The sequence below is a fragment of the Miniopterus schreibersii genome, assembly GCF_964146895.1.
Source record: "Miniopterus schreibersii genome assembly, chromosome: 20".
Lineage (NCBI taxonomy): Eukaryota > Metazoa > Chordata > Mammalia > Chiroptera > Miniopteridae > Miniopterus > Miniopterus schreibersii.
Window position 1 is genome coordinate 19,027,137 of NC_138122.1, and position 17,605 is coordinate 19,044,741.

The 17,605-nt window shown below is 53.7% G+C and overlaps 1 protein-coding gene across 1 annotated transcript in view; it reads right to left on the reverse strand.

The window, feature by feature from the left end:
- KIAA1671 overlaps positions 1–15,404 on the reverse strand; it is a 127,358-nt gene extending 111,954 nt beyond the window's left edge. Inside the window, exon 1 of the mRNA XM_081122670.1 lies at positions 15,360–15,404. The gene's annotated coding sequence lies outside the window, so the exon portion shown is untranslated. The remainder of the gene's footprint in view (positions 1–15,359) is intronic.
- Between the last annotated feature and the right edge of the window lie 2,201 nt (positions 15,405–17,605).

Below are 17,605 nucleotides of genomic sequence, written 5' to 3' on the forward strand. Positions count from 1 at the left end.
TCTGCAAAATGGATATAAAATTAATAATACCTGCCTCCTGGGGCCATTAAGAGGATGAAGGGAGTTAAAGGAGCGAAATAACGGGCTTATTTACCAGGGTGCCTGGTTCGCACATGTGTTCAGCATGTTAACAGCTGTGTTACTGTGTGGTCATTACCATTCCCTCCACACCCTGCTGGAACGCTGAGGTTCTGGACGACACCCACACCAATAAGTGGGCCCATGGGGATAGATTTTGGCCTTGTGGTTTGTTTAATATCAGGTGCCACCGATGAGTAAGGAATGAAGACTTCCCACATGTAGGAAAGTGGAGAAATCAAACCCATTAAGGACAGAGGCCGATTCAGCAATAACTAGATGTCTCTGCTCAGAGCCAGGGCCAAGAGCCCTCTGCCCTCGGCTGGCTGGTTGGTGCAGGCCAAGACCCTGCCCTCTCTGGGCTCCAGCAACCCCCACTCTCCCTCCCCACCCCCCAATGAATCTAAGGGTGAGCACAGTCCACGGTCCCAACTATCAGCACATTAGGCTCCGGGGCCCCACCGGAACCCCAGGGGTGGGGTGAGGGGAGGCAGGTGTCCCCAGGGGGCCACGAGGTCAGAGGGTCTCAGACACACTCAGGCCTTTCTGCTCCTGACCCACTGGCTCCCCAAGGCCAGACCTGGGAAATGCTCCCCAGGGAAGTTGGGGGTGGAACCTGCCTACCATTCATCAACTGGCCTCACCCAGGCCACCAGCCCCATTCATTAAGTGCCCCGAGGGGACAGAACACAGAGTCCCTGGCCCTGGACCAAACATTTCATCCAGAATCCCAGGACAGGAAGGGCTGGCTCCTAAGGAGTCACATTGTTCATCCCCCTACCTTCACTGCCCTGTTCGTTTCCCATTTTTTAAAGAAACACATCCCCACCCTGGCCGGGTAGCTCAGTTGGTTAGAGCATCATCCCGATACGCCAAGGTTTGGGTTCAGTCCCCAGTCAGGGCACATACAAGAATCAACCAGTGAATGCGTAAGTGAGTGGAACAACAAATCGATGTTTCTCTCTCGCGCCCCTTCCTCTCTCTCTCAAATCAATTTAAAAAATTAAAAATAAATAAACACATCCCCAATGTTGCAAGGTCATCCAATAAACACACATGGATGTGCTTGAAGCTGATACTGTGGAAATATTATTTCATTAATAGCAATCATAATAACAGCTGCCAAAGACAAGCCCAGCCTGAGCTAGTAAGAACTCGGGTCTGTCTCTCTGTGGAGCCCTGGTCATCCTCTCTGGGCTGCAACTTCAGAGAATCCAGCTGGCCCACTTCGGCCATCCCCATCTCGGAGTGACAGGTCCCCACAAGGCTTTGTCCATCCAGGGAGGGGAAGGCTGGGGTGGCATTTCTCCTGCAAAACCCAGAAGATCCAGGCCCAACCACAGGCAGGGGGCCCAGGGGCAGAGTGGCAGTGGGCTCCAGCAGGCTGTGGGGACAAGCGGAAAAAGGGCCCAGACCTGTTCCTCCACCCACCAGGGTGCTGGGTGCTGAAGTATACTCATGTCACAACCTGCCCTGTGGGCCCTGTGTCACTCGTGGGAGTGCCTGAGCCTGGCAGGCGGCCAGAGGGTACTGGAGCTCCACCCAGACCGCTCCGGAGCTCCTGTACCCCTAGCCGGCTCACATCTGCTGGGGGGGGGTGTGCAGCAAGGACAGGTCCCTCCAACAAGGGGGGAAGGGGGGAGGAGCACGGAAGGGGAGCGGGGAGCCTGTCCAGTAGGAAGAAGCATGAATTAGGAGCAGGGATCCTGAGGTCTTGTCCCAGCTCAGGCTCAGCTATGACCTTGCACAAAACACTCGACCTCCCCAAGCCTTTTGTTCCCTCCCCTGGAAAGGAAAGCTTCCAAAGGATAGGCACAAAAATCCAGACAGCCTCGTTAGGGCCGGGATCCAATGCCTGCCCCTGGGGATTCTGCGCCCTGCTCCCTAGACTGGGAACTGCCGAGCGTGAAGCAATCCTCCCCAGGGGCGCACCCGGCTCAGCATCCCCGGCCGCAGCAGCGCCAAGAGCCTCGAGTCGCTGGCTCGGGAGACGGAGCAGCGGGCTATCAGGGGCCCTAGAGACCGGGGATTAGTGAACTTGCTCAGGCCCCAGCCAGCTGCTCACCAATGCTGGCCGCTTCCCACAGGGCAGGCCATGCAGCGCGCCCACTCTGACTTCAGGGGAGTGTGGATGTTGCAGAGAAACCATCCCCGCTGCTGAATAAGCCAGAGCTCCCACCCTGCGCCAGTGAGTCAGCAGTGTCATTGCCAAGAGCCAAGGGGCAGCGGAGGCCAGATAAAATGAGCAGGGACTTTGGATCCCAGCTCTGCCCATCCTACCTGCCTTTCCTGACTCACTGCCCTCTCTGAAGCTGTGTTCTCATCTGGAAAAAAGGACCGATGCTGCCTACTTGGTGGGTCATCCAGAGGTGGTACCAGATGAAAGTACAATGTTTCACCATTGCTGACCTACAAAGACAGGACTTTCCCATGTCTCAACCCCCTAGGTAAATGGGTGCGGCATCCAGTGTGAGGGCAATGAATGCTGGTCAAAACTGAGTGAAATTACTGCTCGGAGGAGGAGGCAGCGGGAGCAGAACCAAAGAGGATTGAAATCCCACCTTTGTTCTGGCAGAAGAATGTGTTTCTCGTTCACAGGACAAAAATGTGAAGCATCTTGTTGCACATGCCCAAATATAACAACCACACAACGAAACAGTTCGCCTGTGGGTGGCCTGTTACTTTCCAAGGTAAGGTTCTCAGTACACCAGAGCACCGGGGTATGTAAGTACTGGTGATACACTAATAAATATGCTGTATTTTAAGTACATCCATATGTACTAGATCAAATATAATCTGTCCATTGAACACATCTTGTAAGATTTTTTTTTAAAGTTTTAAAAGATGAGTCAAAGTGGTATATCCATACAATGGAATATTATTCAGCCATGGAAAGGAATGAAGTCCTGATACATATTACAACAAGAATGAACCTTGAAAACATCATGCTAAGTAAAAAAGTCAGCCACAAAAGACCACATACTGTATGATTCCATTTACATAAAATGCCCAGAAAAATCCACAGAGACAGAACGTAGATTAGTGGTTACCAAGGATGGGCATAATTAGAGGAAATGCGAATGACTGCTAATGGGTAAAAGGATTTCCTTTTGTGGTCATAAAAATATTCTGAAACTGATTCTGGTGAAAGTTGTAGGACTCTGAATACACTAAAAACCACTAAATTGTACACTTCCCTAAAAATGTATAATTTTTTTATTGAACACATTTTTTATTGTACATTTCTAAAAATGTACAAAATTTTTATTGAAGTGTAGCTGACATATAACATTATGTCAGTTTCAGGTGTATAACATAATGACTCAATATTTGTAAACATTGCAAAATGATCACCACAGTTTGTCTAGTTAATATTAGTCACCATACATAATTCAAAACAATTATTTTCTTGAAGTACTTTTAAGATTTACTGTCTTAGCAACTTTCAAATATGCAATAAAGTATTATTATCATCACCATGCTGTACATTATATCTGAAGGTATTTATTTTATAACTAAAATCTTGTGCCCCCTTCACCCACTTCTCCCACCCCCCCAATTCCTTGCCCACAAGCCAAACTCCTTCCTCTATGATCCACTCCCCAAAATACAGTTTCGTACCACATCCCACAACATCAGCCAGACTGATCACCCCCACATTTGGGAGAGACATCTGGGATGTCCCCATGTTGTGGGTACAACATTCTATCTGGAGGACCCCAGGAGTAACCCCAAGATTCAGCAGCCACCCTTCAGAGCATCTGAAACAGATGACCAGGGCCCTGGGGACCCCTCCTGGGGGACAACCTGGCATGGCATCAGGTGTGATGGGCAAGACGTGGTCTTCAAGGTCAGCCCCAGAAGAAGACTCACAGGGGCAGACGCTCCAAACTACAGATGTTGGGTGGGCGAGGGGGCTGCTTCTGGTACGAACAGCTCTGTGTAGCGCCGGCAAAAATAAGCCTACTGAGCACTGCGGCTGCCTTTTCTTGATCACCTACTGTGTGCTGAGCATTTCGTCACACACTCAAGTGTGAAGTCCTGGTTAAACATACTCAAGAGCAACGTGAAATAAGAAGCCAGACAGGCGTATTAATAATGGCAACTGTGACGCATTACAAGTGTTCAACATGATGATGCATAGAAAGGAGTTAGCATAGGATCGGTCTGTCAGTCAGCGGTATTCTTATAAATGAGTGGCGGAGGAGGGGGAGGAGAGAGGGGCGTGGGGAGGGGAGGGGAGGGGAGGGGAGGGGAGGGGAGGGGAGGGGAGGGGAGGGGAGGGGAGGGGAGGGGAGGGGAGGGGAGGGGAGGGAGGGGGAGAAGGGGCACTGTGTGCTAGGAGCCTTTATATGTTGTGGCACAACCACCTTATAAGGTGAAACCTATCACCTGCCCATTTTACAGACGAGGGAACTGAGGACGGATGAAGTTGTGTAAGTACTCATGGTCACAGAGCTAGTGAAGGGTAGCATCCCTTCCCCCCTGATGGATGTCACCAACCCCCCACTCACTTCTGAAAACCAGGCTCCATGAACCCCTCCCTCTCTCTGGCAAGTCCGGGTGCCCCGGGGTGGCCGGGGGGCTTCCTAGCTTACGGACGCTCTTCCGGGGTGCGGCTGAGCCTCCTGCAGCCGCTGCCGCAGCCCGGGGAGGAAGAGGAAGGGTTCCCAGTGAGCTCATCTTACAGGGGCCACCTCCAGCCCGCTGGGACCTCCAGCGGCTTGCACTTGGACGACACCCAGGCCTGGGCAGGGACAGGAAGCATCCCTGAGCGATAAAGATCGGGACCGGCTTGTGGGCGCCCAGAGTGCCTGGTGTGAGCTGAACGGCCCGATAACGCCCCATCCAGCAGCTCCCCAATTCTGAAATAAAAGCGAGCAGCCGGGGGCCCTGCCGGAGAAGGTGGCCCGGGCCCGCCCAGCCTGAAGCCCAGCTCCTCCAGCTGGGAACCGCAGCGCTCCCAGGACGGGCTCCTGGCTCCAAACAAGGGAAGACGCACCCGTGTAAAACGCTGGAGAGGACTCGGGCTCTGCCGCCTCCCAGGCATCTGTCGGAGCACTTTACAGAGAGTAACCCGTCCAACCCTCACAGCAACGTCATTTGGCAGAGGAGAAACTGAGGCTCAGAGAGGGGAAGTGACCTGCCCAAGGTCACGCGGCGAGGCAGAGACAGAGCCAGGATCTGAATCCAAGCACCTGAGAATAGAGCCCACACCCCGAGATGCAGTTAGGACACCCCTCCATCAGACGCACAGTGTGACTGACGGGTCCAAAAATCATACTGCATCACTCAGCACCGGGCTTCTTTAAATAGGGGATCCTCAGAGGTTAGCTCCCTTCGTTCACCTGTATTTCTAAACGCTCGACAGTGAAAATGTGTCATCATGCAAATGTGTCATAATAGGGTAAAAAGAGAATAAAACTATTAATGAAGAAAATGAAATGAGCCACCACGTGCCAGGCGTGGAGGTGACAGCCGAGTAAAGCAGAAGGGCCCACCAAGTGACGCAATAAGGTACGAGACCCTCACTGTGTTCCAGAGATGCGTGCACACAGTGGGGGCTTTACCCAATATCGCCTTGCCATTCACCCTAACATTCACCCACGTAACCTCGCCGAGGGCTCCTGGCCAGGCTGAAAGGCAGGCATCAGCACCCCCATTCTATGGACGTGGACCCCAGGCAGAGGGGAAGTGGCTCCCACGGCTGGTGAGGAAACAGAGGCAGGGAGCGGCCCCAGGGCTGCGCGGCTTCCAACCCAGGCAGCGACTTCAGTGGCGGGTAGCTGCCGCGGTCCACAGAAGAGCCACCTTCCTGGGGGTGACTCAGGCCTCAGAACAGGAACTGGGTGACACCCAGAGAGCCCCTGGGGACACCCAGCTGACCCCAACTAAAGCCGGGGCAGATGGCTCACACTTGCTCTGCTAGGCCGGCCAGCATGCTGGGCATTCCAGAAATTCCTCCAAAGCTTTTTGCTTCCTCCACAGCCCCCCTTCCTTTTAATGAACTAAAGGAAAGAAAGGCAGGAGGGGCTGTGATTAGGCATCTGGATGAAGGCCACGCTTGGAAGCATTATCACTTCCATCCCAGGGATCCAGCTGACGGGAGAAGGTGGTCTGCTGGGTGCGGCAGGGAAGAGGGTGTGCCTCCAGACTGGCAGGGGTGGGGACAGGGGAACACGGGCCCCACCCCAGCGCCCCCCGCCCCCCCATCACTGCCCTGGGCACGCTGCTCTGTAACCCCCCATCTCTCTCTCCATGAGGGCTGGAGCTGTGTCCCAGGTAGCTCTGACACCCAGGGCCTGGCTCAGGCCCTGGTACACAGTAGGTGCTTAATAAATAACAAAAATGAAAATGATCCACGAACCCAAGAGGGGAAAGGACACGCTGCACTGGAAGTTCCAAAGGGAGAGAGGATTTCAGGGCGAGCTGGGGAGAAGGGAACTGACTGTGATGTTATTACAGGGAGGCCTAGGTTTGCAGTAGTTCTTAGTTCGAATCCAGCCTCTGCAACTTCTTACCTCAAGCTGAGTGACATGAGGAGGGCTGTCCTGTCTCTGAGCCTCAGTTTGCTTGTCTGTAAAGGGGGCTAGTAATATCAACTGTCTGAGTGATTCTGATTGACAAGATATATACACAGTACCTCCATAGCAAAGGACTTGGCATACAGTAGGCCCTTGAAGAATGGTGGTTTTCTAGGCCCCAACTTTTAAAGGGCTGACTTTGATTCTTCCCAGAAGGGTAGCACGAATAAGAAGCCCTGGGATCTATTCATCCAGTTCTTCCTCCTCCTGTGAAAAGGGCCCAGAGAGGGGAAGGGGCTTACCCACGGACACACAGCAGAGCAGCCAGCACTAGCACTCAGGAGTCAGGACTTCTGGCCCAGACCGTTCTAATACTCTCTACATTCTCTCCTGTGACCTAGGACCCTTCACATGCCAAGCACAGTCCCTGGCATGTAGGTATCAGTTCTAGGATCAAAGACAAGAGGTTTCCAGTGCTAGGGCCTAAAATGAAAGGGAGAGACAAACTTGGCCAGCTTCCTAGGCCAAAGGGCCCTGGGAGTTCCCCAACCAAGTTACTCCCTGGCCCAGCCCAGGGCACTGGGCAGGGCTGGGCGGGCACAGTGCCCACCGAGGCTCAGGCTCCATGTCCGGGCAGGCGGGGCTGCGTGAGTTCACAGAGCGACCTTGGTGTACCCAATGCGCCTGCTGGCCTCCCCTTCTGCTGGGAGGCCCCGCACACTCCAAGTTTCCTCCCCTCCAGCAGGGCCTCACCACGCCACAGGGAAACAGGACGGTCCCCAGAAAGGGCTTTCGTCACTGAGGAAGCAAAACAAAAATAGAAAAGAATACCAACAGAGTCAGCTGGGAGCCGCAGCCCTGACCTGGAGCCTTTGAAAATACAGCTGCGTCTCCAGCAGGCAGGACTCACGCCCAAGGGCCCCAGGGCTCCCTGCCAGCCACTAGCTGGTAAGCTGGGCAATGCCTTTCACCTCTGCAGGCCTCAGTTTCCTCATCTGTAAAATGGGGACATGGGGATCAAGTAAAACGTCTATGAACACGGTACCTAGGGCAGAAGGAATGCTCTCTACTTACTATTTTTATTCTACTATGAAGAATGTTTACTGTTCTCAAAAGCAGGGTCTCAGTAGATGGAGGAAAGACCTCCCTGTCTTCTCCCTCAAGTTTCTGAAGGTTCAGGGGCCGGGACAGAGGCCACCAGCTCCACACAGGTCAAAGGCTGCCCCCTCTCGCCTCCTAGGACGCCTGGGCCCGTCTGAGACTCATTTCACAGATGAGGAAACGCTCAGGGAGGTGAAGCGATGTGCCCAGGGTCACACAGGAATGCCACGCCTGTGCCACTCCAAGCTCTCAATCTCCCCACCCAGCTTCCTTCAGAAACCACCCTGACATCCAGCAGAATCCCATTTTCCCCATAACCGCACAGGATTCGTCACATAACTGACACGGGATAAAGTGCTATCGAATGAAGGAAGGAAGGAAGGAGTGGTGACTTCCAACCCTGAACCTGGGTCAGCTGGCCTTCTGCAGAGTCTCATAATCTTGGGCTCCCTGAAGCCTGCTGGGTGCTTCCACCTGGGAACAGTGTGACTGTCCCTTACAGGCAGAGCTCCCAGGACTCTTCCTGGCTGGACTGCAGCTCCTTCAGGTTCAAGGGTGCTGAGTGGTTGGTCGAGGCCCTTTGCCCCTCCCTGGCTAGAAAGGTTTGCTCTGGGGAGAGAACCAGGTAAACAGTGACCCATTAACAGAGGCCCTCCAGCTGCAGCAGGAGGCAAAAGGCACCTGCTCTGAAAGCATCCGCCTCCCGGCCCTGGCCCTGGCCGGGTAGCTCAGTGGGTTGGAGCATCACCCTGATACATTAAGGTTGTGGGTTCAATCTCCAGTCAGGGCACATACAAGAAGGCACATACAAGAACCAACCAATGCATAAGTAAGTGGAACACAAATCGACGTTTCTCTCTCTCTTTCTCTATCTCCCTCTCTCCCTCGAAAATCAATCAATAAATAAAAGCATCTGCCTTCTCACTCCTTCCCCCAAAGTCCCCACAGGCCTGGTGGTTCCCAGGACCAGAAGCAACTTCCCTGGGCCTTCACAGACTAAGAATAGTACTAGTAATGACACAAATAGCTAACACACATCCATTCATTAGCAGGCACCATGTATTAACTCATTTAATTCACATCAACCTCGTGAGGCAGGCACTATTATTACTCTTATTTTGCAGATGAGGAAACTAAGGCACAGAGAGGTTCACTGCCCAGCCCGAAGTCACACAGCTAGAAAAAAGTGGAGCTGGGATTTGAACCCAGGCAGTCTGGATCCGGATTCCCTGTAATATTCCCAATGGTTCTCGGTGATAGCTAATTCTGCAACCAATTCTGTAGAAGTAATATCCAATTTTTGTAGAAATCTTCATTCCACCCCAACCAGGACCCACTTAGCTCCATGGTCACAGGCATCATTTATCATCCAGTTCATGCCAAGTGTTTCACAGTCCTTTCTGTTAATGGTCACAAGCCCCGTGTCCACTTTATAAACAGGCGAACTCACTGAGGCTGAGAGAGGTTATGAGACTGGTTGAAGGTCACATGACCCATAGGGGCAGAGCTGGGATTTGAACCCAGATCTGTCTCCTCTACAGTCTCCCTTGGCCTCACCGTGTTCTCCCACTCCACCGGCTACAGGTACCAGAGCTTGAGGAATTGTAAACCACGTCCAGAGCAAAAATCACCATTGAGACAATCATCCCTTCCCTTCACATCTCACATCACAGGCACAAAGCACCTCTTTGTCCAATAATAGCGGCTCTGCCAGAGAGGACATTATTCCCATTTTCCAGATGAGGAAACTAAGCCTCAGAGAGGCGAACCACCTATTCCAGGCCATAAACTCAAACCAGGTCTTCTTACCCGGAGCCCTGCTATGATGTATTGCACACAAATTACGAGCTACGATTCTCTCCACCACTGGGCTCCCTGGCCAGCTGCTGCCTGTCAGCCTGGGTATCAAGATGAAGCTACATGGGGCAGACATGAATCCAACCCAAAGTCTGGAGTCCAGCCTGCAGGCCAAGCCCAGCCACAATCAGCTGAGCCATCTGCAGACCCACATGAATGCAATGTTTGCTCTTGAAGGCCACTGCGATTTGGGGGATGTTTGTTACACACTATTACCATAGGAAACCCTGACTAATACAAGGACCACGTATCTCCAGAAGGAAGCATGTGGACTTGTGTATACATGGGCAAATATCTTCCAAGACACAGTCCCCAGCAGGTTGGATTAAAAACCAAGAGCCACAAAATGTGCCGCCTGGAGGAACTATTCTCTTCCCCACTGCTCCGCCAGAGGCTATATCCCATGGCCACTGGTGAGACAGTCAACCACTGTCCCTCTCTCTGAAATGCACAAACGGGCTCTCGCTCTCTCTCTGCCTTGGTGGCAGTGTAAAAGGTCCAGCCACTCTGGAGGGAAACTGGGCAGACCAGACCAACATTCTAAACAGGCTTTATCCCAACTGGGGATCAAGTTCCCCATCCTGAAATCTGTCTTCCAATCCACAGCAATGTGTGTGCAAAGACGCGGATGGGGGTGTTCATTGCAGAACTGTGTGTCACAGCAAAAAAACAAGTCAATGTCAGCCAAGGGGATCTGTTCAATAACTAACCTCATGCTTTGGAGTGTTGTTCCGCCTTTGAAAAGGGTGGGCTAAATCAACACACTCTGAAATGGGAAGGTGTCCAGCTCCACTTTTAACTTATGTGTCAAATTTATTGTTTTACGATTGCTGTTCAAAGGCTATGTCTGCATATGTTGATTCATTTGTTTACTCCACGACTATCTACTAAAAAAACAGCAGTGAAGACAGACAGGGTTTCTGCCTTCTTGGAGTGTCAAGTCTAGAGGGGAGAGAGGCAACAAGAACTCCACTTAAGACCACCACAAGTAACAAGGGTAATAACAGCAGTGCGCATGGACTGAGCACTGACCATGTACCGGGCCTTTCTCATTTACTCCTCACAGCATCCCTCAGAGGTGGGATCCCTTATTAACTCCATTTACTACCAAGGAGACTTGAGCTCAGAGAGGTTAAGCCACCTGCACAAAGTCACACAGCCGGTAAGTGGTAGAACCAAGATTCATTTCCTTCTGGCTCCAGAGTGGACACAAAAATAATTTAGATAATCAGCAGAGTGTGGTAAGGGCTGGGGTGGGAAACTCATGTTTCACTTAATACAATATCACTTTGCCATCTTTGAAGTGTTTAGTGTGTTAGTTGTTATTTTCACAGTGTGTGTGTCTATCACTTCTGACTCGGTGATGTTAACATCCAAATTTCACGCTTTGGGGACATATTACATGTTATTTTCATAATACTAGATAGATAGGTGATAGATAGATGATAGAGATGATGATTGATAGATGATAGATAGATAGATAGATAGATAGATAGATAGATAGATAGATAGATAGATATTGTGTGTATCACATCTGACTCAGTCATGTAAATACCCACAGATCACACTTTGGGGATGTATTTCATATTCTTTTTTTTCTTAAATATATCTTTATTATTTCAGAGAGAGGAAAGGAGAGGGAGAGAGAGAGATAGAAACATCAATGATGAGAGAGTCATTGATCGAGCCCACAACCCGGGCATGTGCCCTGACCGGGAAGCGAACCCTGATCGCCTGGATCCTAGGTCGACGTTCAACCGCTGAGCCACGCCTGGCCGGGCTGTATTTCATATTCTTAATGGAGATAAGGCCATAGATCATTTCACAGGTCGTTTAGCCAAGCAATTAACAAAGGTGGACGTGATAACTACCTCCCAGAATTCACGTGTAATCATTTGCATACCTGTCTCACTTTGCCTCCCCCCTCCCTCCCTCCTATCCAACTGAACAGATTCCAGAGGAGTGGATTCCTGAGGACAGGGGCTCTTTGGAATTGCCCAGGAAAGATCCTCAATCAACTATTCATCACGCTGAAGGAAAAAGGGCACGTGTATGTGTGTATCCCTCAATTCAAAGGCTGCTAGCTCCCTTATAAATGACAGCAGTGGGAGTAGTGGGAGGGGCAGGAGGACCACTTGAAGCCTGTTTCATAAGCCACAAAATCAAGGGTGCCAAAAGCAGGCACCACCTGGGTTTGTTGGGAGGAATTTTTTAAAGAAGCCTTCCTGTTTGGGTATTTAGGGAGGGGCAGGGACGTAGAAAGAGAAGTTTTGTTGCAGATAGTCTAACTTATATTCATTCAACACATCCTGCATCCTGGGTGCAGCAAATAGCACGGAATTCTCCAAAGGAGCTATCCCTCTGCCTGCGCTGCTCTCTGCCTGGACTGTTCAGTCTCCCCTCCTTGCCTCCTCCTTGAACACTCAGCTCAGGTGTCACCTGTTGTCACCCCCTCAACCCCCCACACACCAGGCTGGGAGAGCACCACCTGCCTGAAACACATCCTGATGACAGACTGTAAGGATAATCGTACCCACCACTTGGTGAGCACAGGCCGGGGCAGACACTGCCTGGCACTTCCACGCACTGGTTCACTGAACTCACATAACACACAACGAGCCTTTGAGGGAGGGGAATAGCCTATCATGAGCCCATTTTACAGATGAGAATGCCGAGTCTCAACACTAGTACCATGCCCAAGACCACAGCCAGGAAGGGGCAGGGCCAGAGTTTGGCCCTAAATCTCCCTGGCTGGCTCCCTCCTTTCCATCGTTGCTTTCTCCTGGAAGCCTCCTGGGGTTTATCCCTGCAGCTCTGGGACTCAACCTCCCCACCCTTTGTGGCTTCTCGACTCAACCTCGCTGACTCCAAATATCCACAAGTTGCATATTGGCAGGGAGTTCAGACCCCTTCTCTGCCACTGCTGGCTGGCAAAGAAGTCCCACACCACTGAGCCCCAATCTGTGAACTGGGCCGAGCCCCACCCCCTCACACAGGAAAGGGGTGAGGGTTAGGGTGTGAAGTCCTTGAGGACCTGGAGGTTTAGACCTAGGAAAGTTTGTGAAGAGAAAATACTGACACAACAATTAAGCCGCCTCCCCCGGGGAGGTTTCCTTCCCCAGATAAAAGGCTAGGCCTCCAAGGGCTCTTCAAGTGAGTGGCTCTCTAACCATAACACTGACCTGGGTCTCTATCCAAATTCAGGCCACCATCACCTCTCACCCGGATTTTTCTAGCAGTCTCCTCACTGGCCTCTGGTATTCCGTGCAAATCCGATCCTATCCAGCCTCCCACGAGTGCAGGGCAAGGTTCCCCAAATACAAATCTGACCCCATTCCCCGCCTGCAGAGAAACTTCTACAACACCCACCCACTGCCCTGGATCAAAGTCCAAACCCGAGAATGGTTGACCTGGCCCCCGTCAGCATCTCCTGCCAACACTCCACGCCCCTTCCCACGTCCAGGCCGTTGTGTTTCTCTTCCCAGCCCCTACCACCAACCTCTTCCCTGCAAGCTCTCCAAGATCCTAAACCCCAGACCTCTCCCCTCCCTGAGTCTAAAGGCATCAGCCCATTCTCCCATTAGCACAGCTCTCCCCTTCTAGACAACTGCCTCTTTTCACAAAGGCTTTACCCCTCCCTTAAGGATGTGATTGTCAGAGCCTTGAAATATTTGTTGAATGAATGAATGAATGAATGAATGAATGAATGAATATTTAAAATATTCTTCTGGGGCTCTTTTCCTGTCGGTAAGAGATGTATTCAGGTGATGCTGACAGGGGAGAAATGCTCAGGGCCAGACAGTGGGCTGCTCCAGTCTCCTGCCAAGGTCAGCCTTGAACAAAAGCAGGCCCCCAGGACCTCCAAGGGGAACGAGGCCTCTACAGCCTCAGAATCTGGGGTGAGGGCTGCACCCCCAACATCAAGAGCCAGCACAGCTGCCTCCCTGGACTGTAAGGCACACTGATTGCTCCACAGCAAGAATGTAATGACAGGAGGGCAGATCCTACATTGCCATTTCTACAGTGTTTGCCACATAGTAGGTGCTACACACGCACACACACACACCACACACATACACACACATCGGGGTGACTAAATGAGCCAGCTCAGCTCACGTGCCCAGCTGAAACATGTGCCCAGAAACCGTACTGAAACCCGGCACTTCTCTCGGGTAATTGCACCCTTGTCAAACATGCAAATCCTTTAAAAAGGATTCCCCTGAAAACCACCAAGACCAGAGCCAGTGTCTGCACAGCTCCCTCAGGAACTGTCCCAGGGTTGAGGTGCCAGTGTCTGGGGGTGAACGCAGGTCTGTCCAGGAGCCTTGATGGATCAGCAAAGGGAAAGCTGGGCCAAGGGAGAAGCCTTGTCCAAACGCCCTGGTTACTGATTAGCCAAACCCCAGAGCTTCTCTGGGCAAGGGGAGAGGAGGGGGGGGGAAGCGCAATTTAACCCCTTTGGAAGAAAGACCAAGTTAGACACCTCTCTAATCCTGCAGTTTAAAACCGCAACGAGTTGGGTTCCTGGAGTCTTCCCTCAGATATTGTAGAGGATGCACAGGGGATGGGATGTGAGAAAGGAGGGGCCACAAATGAGGGCCCACTGGTCTCTGCAGAGCCCCTACCTGTTCCATACCTATCCTGCCCACCAATCCTGCCAGCCAAACAGGGAGGGTTGTGACCCCCACCCTCACCCGATTTTGCTCAGAGGGGAGACCCGAGCTCAGAGAGGTTAAGTGCTTTGCCCAAGGTCACAAAGAAGCTGCAGAGAGAAAGCTCTTTCTTTGTGCAACAGGTACAGCCCTTTCCTTTCCAAAAGGTAATGGCCGCTCCCGGCGAGAAAGTTCAGTCCTGCGGCAGGAAGCCTGGGCCACCAAGGCGGGTCGCGGAGGTCACACGCTCCGCTCGGGCTCGGAGCGGCGCCTCAGGGCGCGGCGCCCCGGCTCCGGGGCGGGTGTGTGCCAGGAGGGTGTGGAAAGGTCAGGCCTGGGTGGGGGTCAATACGCCGCTTCCCTCCCCAAGGGCCCCTCCTGTAGCCTCTGGCGGCGCCACCAGACGGGTGGGGACGAACGGAGCCCGCCGGGGAGCCGGGGCGCCGGGGCTCGGGACCGTCAGGCTGCCTCTGCCCGGCGAAGGCGCCCGGAGCGCGCGCAGGCCGGGCGGGGAGGGCGCGTCCGGAGCGCCGGCGCCCCGGGCCAGGCGCGCGGTTCCCTCCACAGCCCGGCTGCCCACGGAATCCCTGCACCCGGGCTCCGCTTCGCTGGGCACCCCGCTCCCCGGTGTCCACCTCCGGGGCCTCCAACCCGCAGCGAGGTCCAGATCCTAGCAGCTCCAGGCTGGGTACCCCGGACCTCCAGCGACCCCCCCAGCTCCCGACCACCAGACTTCCTGTGAGACCAGCGTGGGGACAGAGAAGGAGACTAGCTCCTCGTCTCCAATCACCGGCCACCGTCACCCCCAGGCTGGGACCGAGTGGGACCCCCAGGCCGCCGGCGCCCGATCCCCTCCAGAAATCTTCAGCCGAGTGGCGCGGGATCTTTCCGCGGGATCCACTCCACAGTCTCGGGAAACAGCTCTCCTAGCTCCCAAATCGGGATTCCCCCCCCCTCCCCGCAGACCCCGAGCCCGGGGAGATCCGCTGGGTCTCCGCCTCGCCAACTTTGCCAACTTTTCTCCCGGGGCCTCAGCCGAGCAGAAACTTGGCGGCCATCGCCGGCCGCCGCACCCCCAGCCCCCCGGAGGGCCGAAGCCTGGGGGCCTGAGGCGGGTTCCCACCCCCGCGGCCGCCGCGCAACCTACCCCGGAGCCGCAGTCCGCGCCGGCCCGCGCCGCGCCGCCACCTGCGCGCCGCCCGCAGCACCTGCCTCGCCGCCGCGGCCCGCGCAGCCTAGCCTGCTGGGGGCGGGGCCTCGGGGGGGACGCGCCCCCGTCGCCATGGGAACCGCTGCCCACGGCGCCTGCGCGGAGGGTCCCGGGGCGGAGCGCGGCTGGTCCGACCCGCGCGCGCTCCGGGAGCAGGGGCCTTAGGACGGTCCGGAGGGTCAGAGGTCGCGAGTGCGCCCAGGACACTCCTCCCGGAAGCGCCGGGACCGCAGAACCCCGAACTTGCGGTGCGCGACTTGGGATATTGTTCATGGTCCCCACCCGCGTTCCCTGGGCGATGCCCAGACTCCGGCCCGGATTCCCCGACAACGGACACCGCCCCGCCGCCGAGCCTGCGCCCCCGAGAGCCTAATGCAGCCGGGGACCGCGCGAGGCGCCCCGTAAGGGCTCACCCTTGGAATCCCCGGGGCTGCGGGCGCTGGCCGGGAGCGAGCGGGGTCTGCGCGGTGCACTGGCGCCCCCTCGCGGCGAGCGGAGGGGCTGCACGCAGGGCCGGGGGTCTGGCCCGACCGAGTTCCCCAGACTGGGGCGCCCGCTCTATGCCAGTGTCTGTCATTGTGTTGAGGTTGGGGGGCTGCGGGGTGGTGAGGCGTGTAGACTTTTGGACAAGTTGAGAGAATGGGAGGAAGTCGCTCTTGAACGGAAAATACCGGTTTTGCTATCCATTCCGGATCTCATCCCATAGATTTTTATTAAGCACCTACCCTATGCTGGGTGTCTGGAGACACAGTGGCGAAGCAGCCTGCAAGATCCAGGCTCTGGTGGAGTTTACAGACATTGTGAGCAATAACTGCACAGATCAATTTAATTGTATTTGTGACGGGTGTTCCTAGGGAAACAGGGAGCGTGGATAACCAAAGGTCCTAAAATCATATGTGCATTTAGTAAGTCAGACCTCAGTAAAGTTAGAGAAGGGGGGAAAAGAACACCACACTGTGCGGCTTCAAGAGAACTGGCAGGGAGCTCTCTTACCTTGTGTGTGTGTGTAGGAAGGGAACTCCTGTTATAGGAGATACACACCATATCCATTGTTTCATTGAATCTGCACAGCAATCCTTTTGAAGTTAAAATCACTACCCCCTTTTACCAAGGAGCAGCCTGAGTCTCCCTGAGAGACTTGCCATAAATGGTGAGCTTGAGGCTCCATGTCTGGATATTCTTTATCATCTGGATGTCTTGAGCTCAGTGGCTTTAATTTTTTTTTTTTTTTTTTAATCACACGAGGATATTTTTTCCATTGCTTTTCAGAGAGCGGAAGGGAGAGAGAGAAACGTAGATGTGAGAGAGACACATCGATTGGTCGCCTCCCGCATGTGACCTGACTCCCGGGGCCAGGGATCGAGCCTACAACCGAGTTATGTGCCCTTGGCCGAAATCAAACCGGGGACTTTTCAGTCCGCCGGCCGACACTCTAACCGCTGAGCCGAACTGGCTAGGACTTCAGTGGCTTTTAAATACGACTTCCACTCCCATGTGGCAGGACACAGAGAATGGTCAGGTTGAAAGTTAGAATCCCTCAAAATCCACCTTTAAGTCGGGCTCTTACACAACATGAGTATGTTATTCAAGCAAAGGCCAGTATTGTTTATTGTTCACTGTCCTCTCCAGAGCTCCTGGATTCCCAGTGCCTGGCACATAGTAAACACTCAATAAATACCGAGCTTAGAAAATAGCAGGTTAAATGAATGAATGACCAACAGCTGAGCGAGTGCCACCTGCTCCCTCTCCTCCCAAACCTTATGGGAACTTCCTGTCTTTCCTGGGCAAATCTCAATCAGCCAGAATGTGGGAGCTAAGCAATCCTTTTAACTGCATGTTCCGTGTCTCTCAGCTCCACATCCAACTTAGTCCACCTTGGCATCTCCTCTCCATCCCAGAATTTAAACACGGGAGGGGAGAAGATAGCCTCCCTCCTGCCATTCCCTGCAGAAACCCCAAACCCAGATGTGCCCCCAGCCCTGACCAGCCCCGCCCCCGCAGCTCTACTCCCCAAAAGATGCCCAGACCTGTGTCAACTCTTTCACCCAGCAAGCTCTGAGGGGTGCCAAACTACAACTCCCAGAATCCTCCTGGCCCCAGAAGAGGCGGGACTTCCTGGCTCAGTCCCACCACCACCTACATTCCTGTGCCCTCCCTCCCAGGCCTGAGGCTGCCAGTCAGCA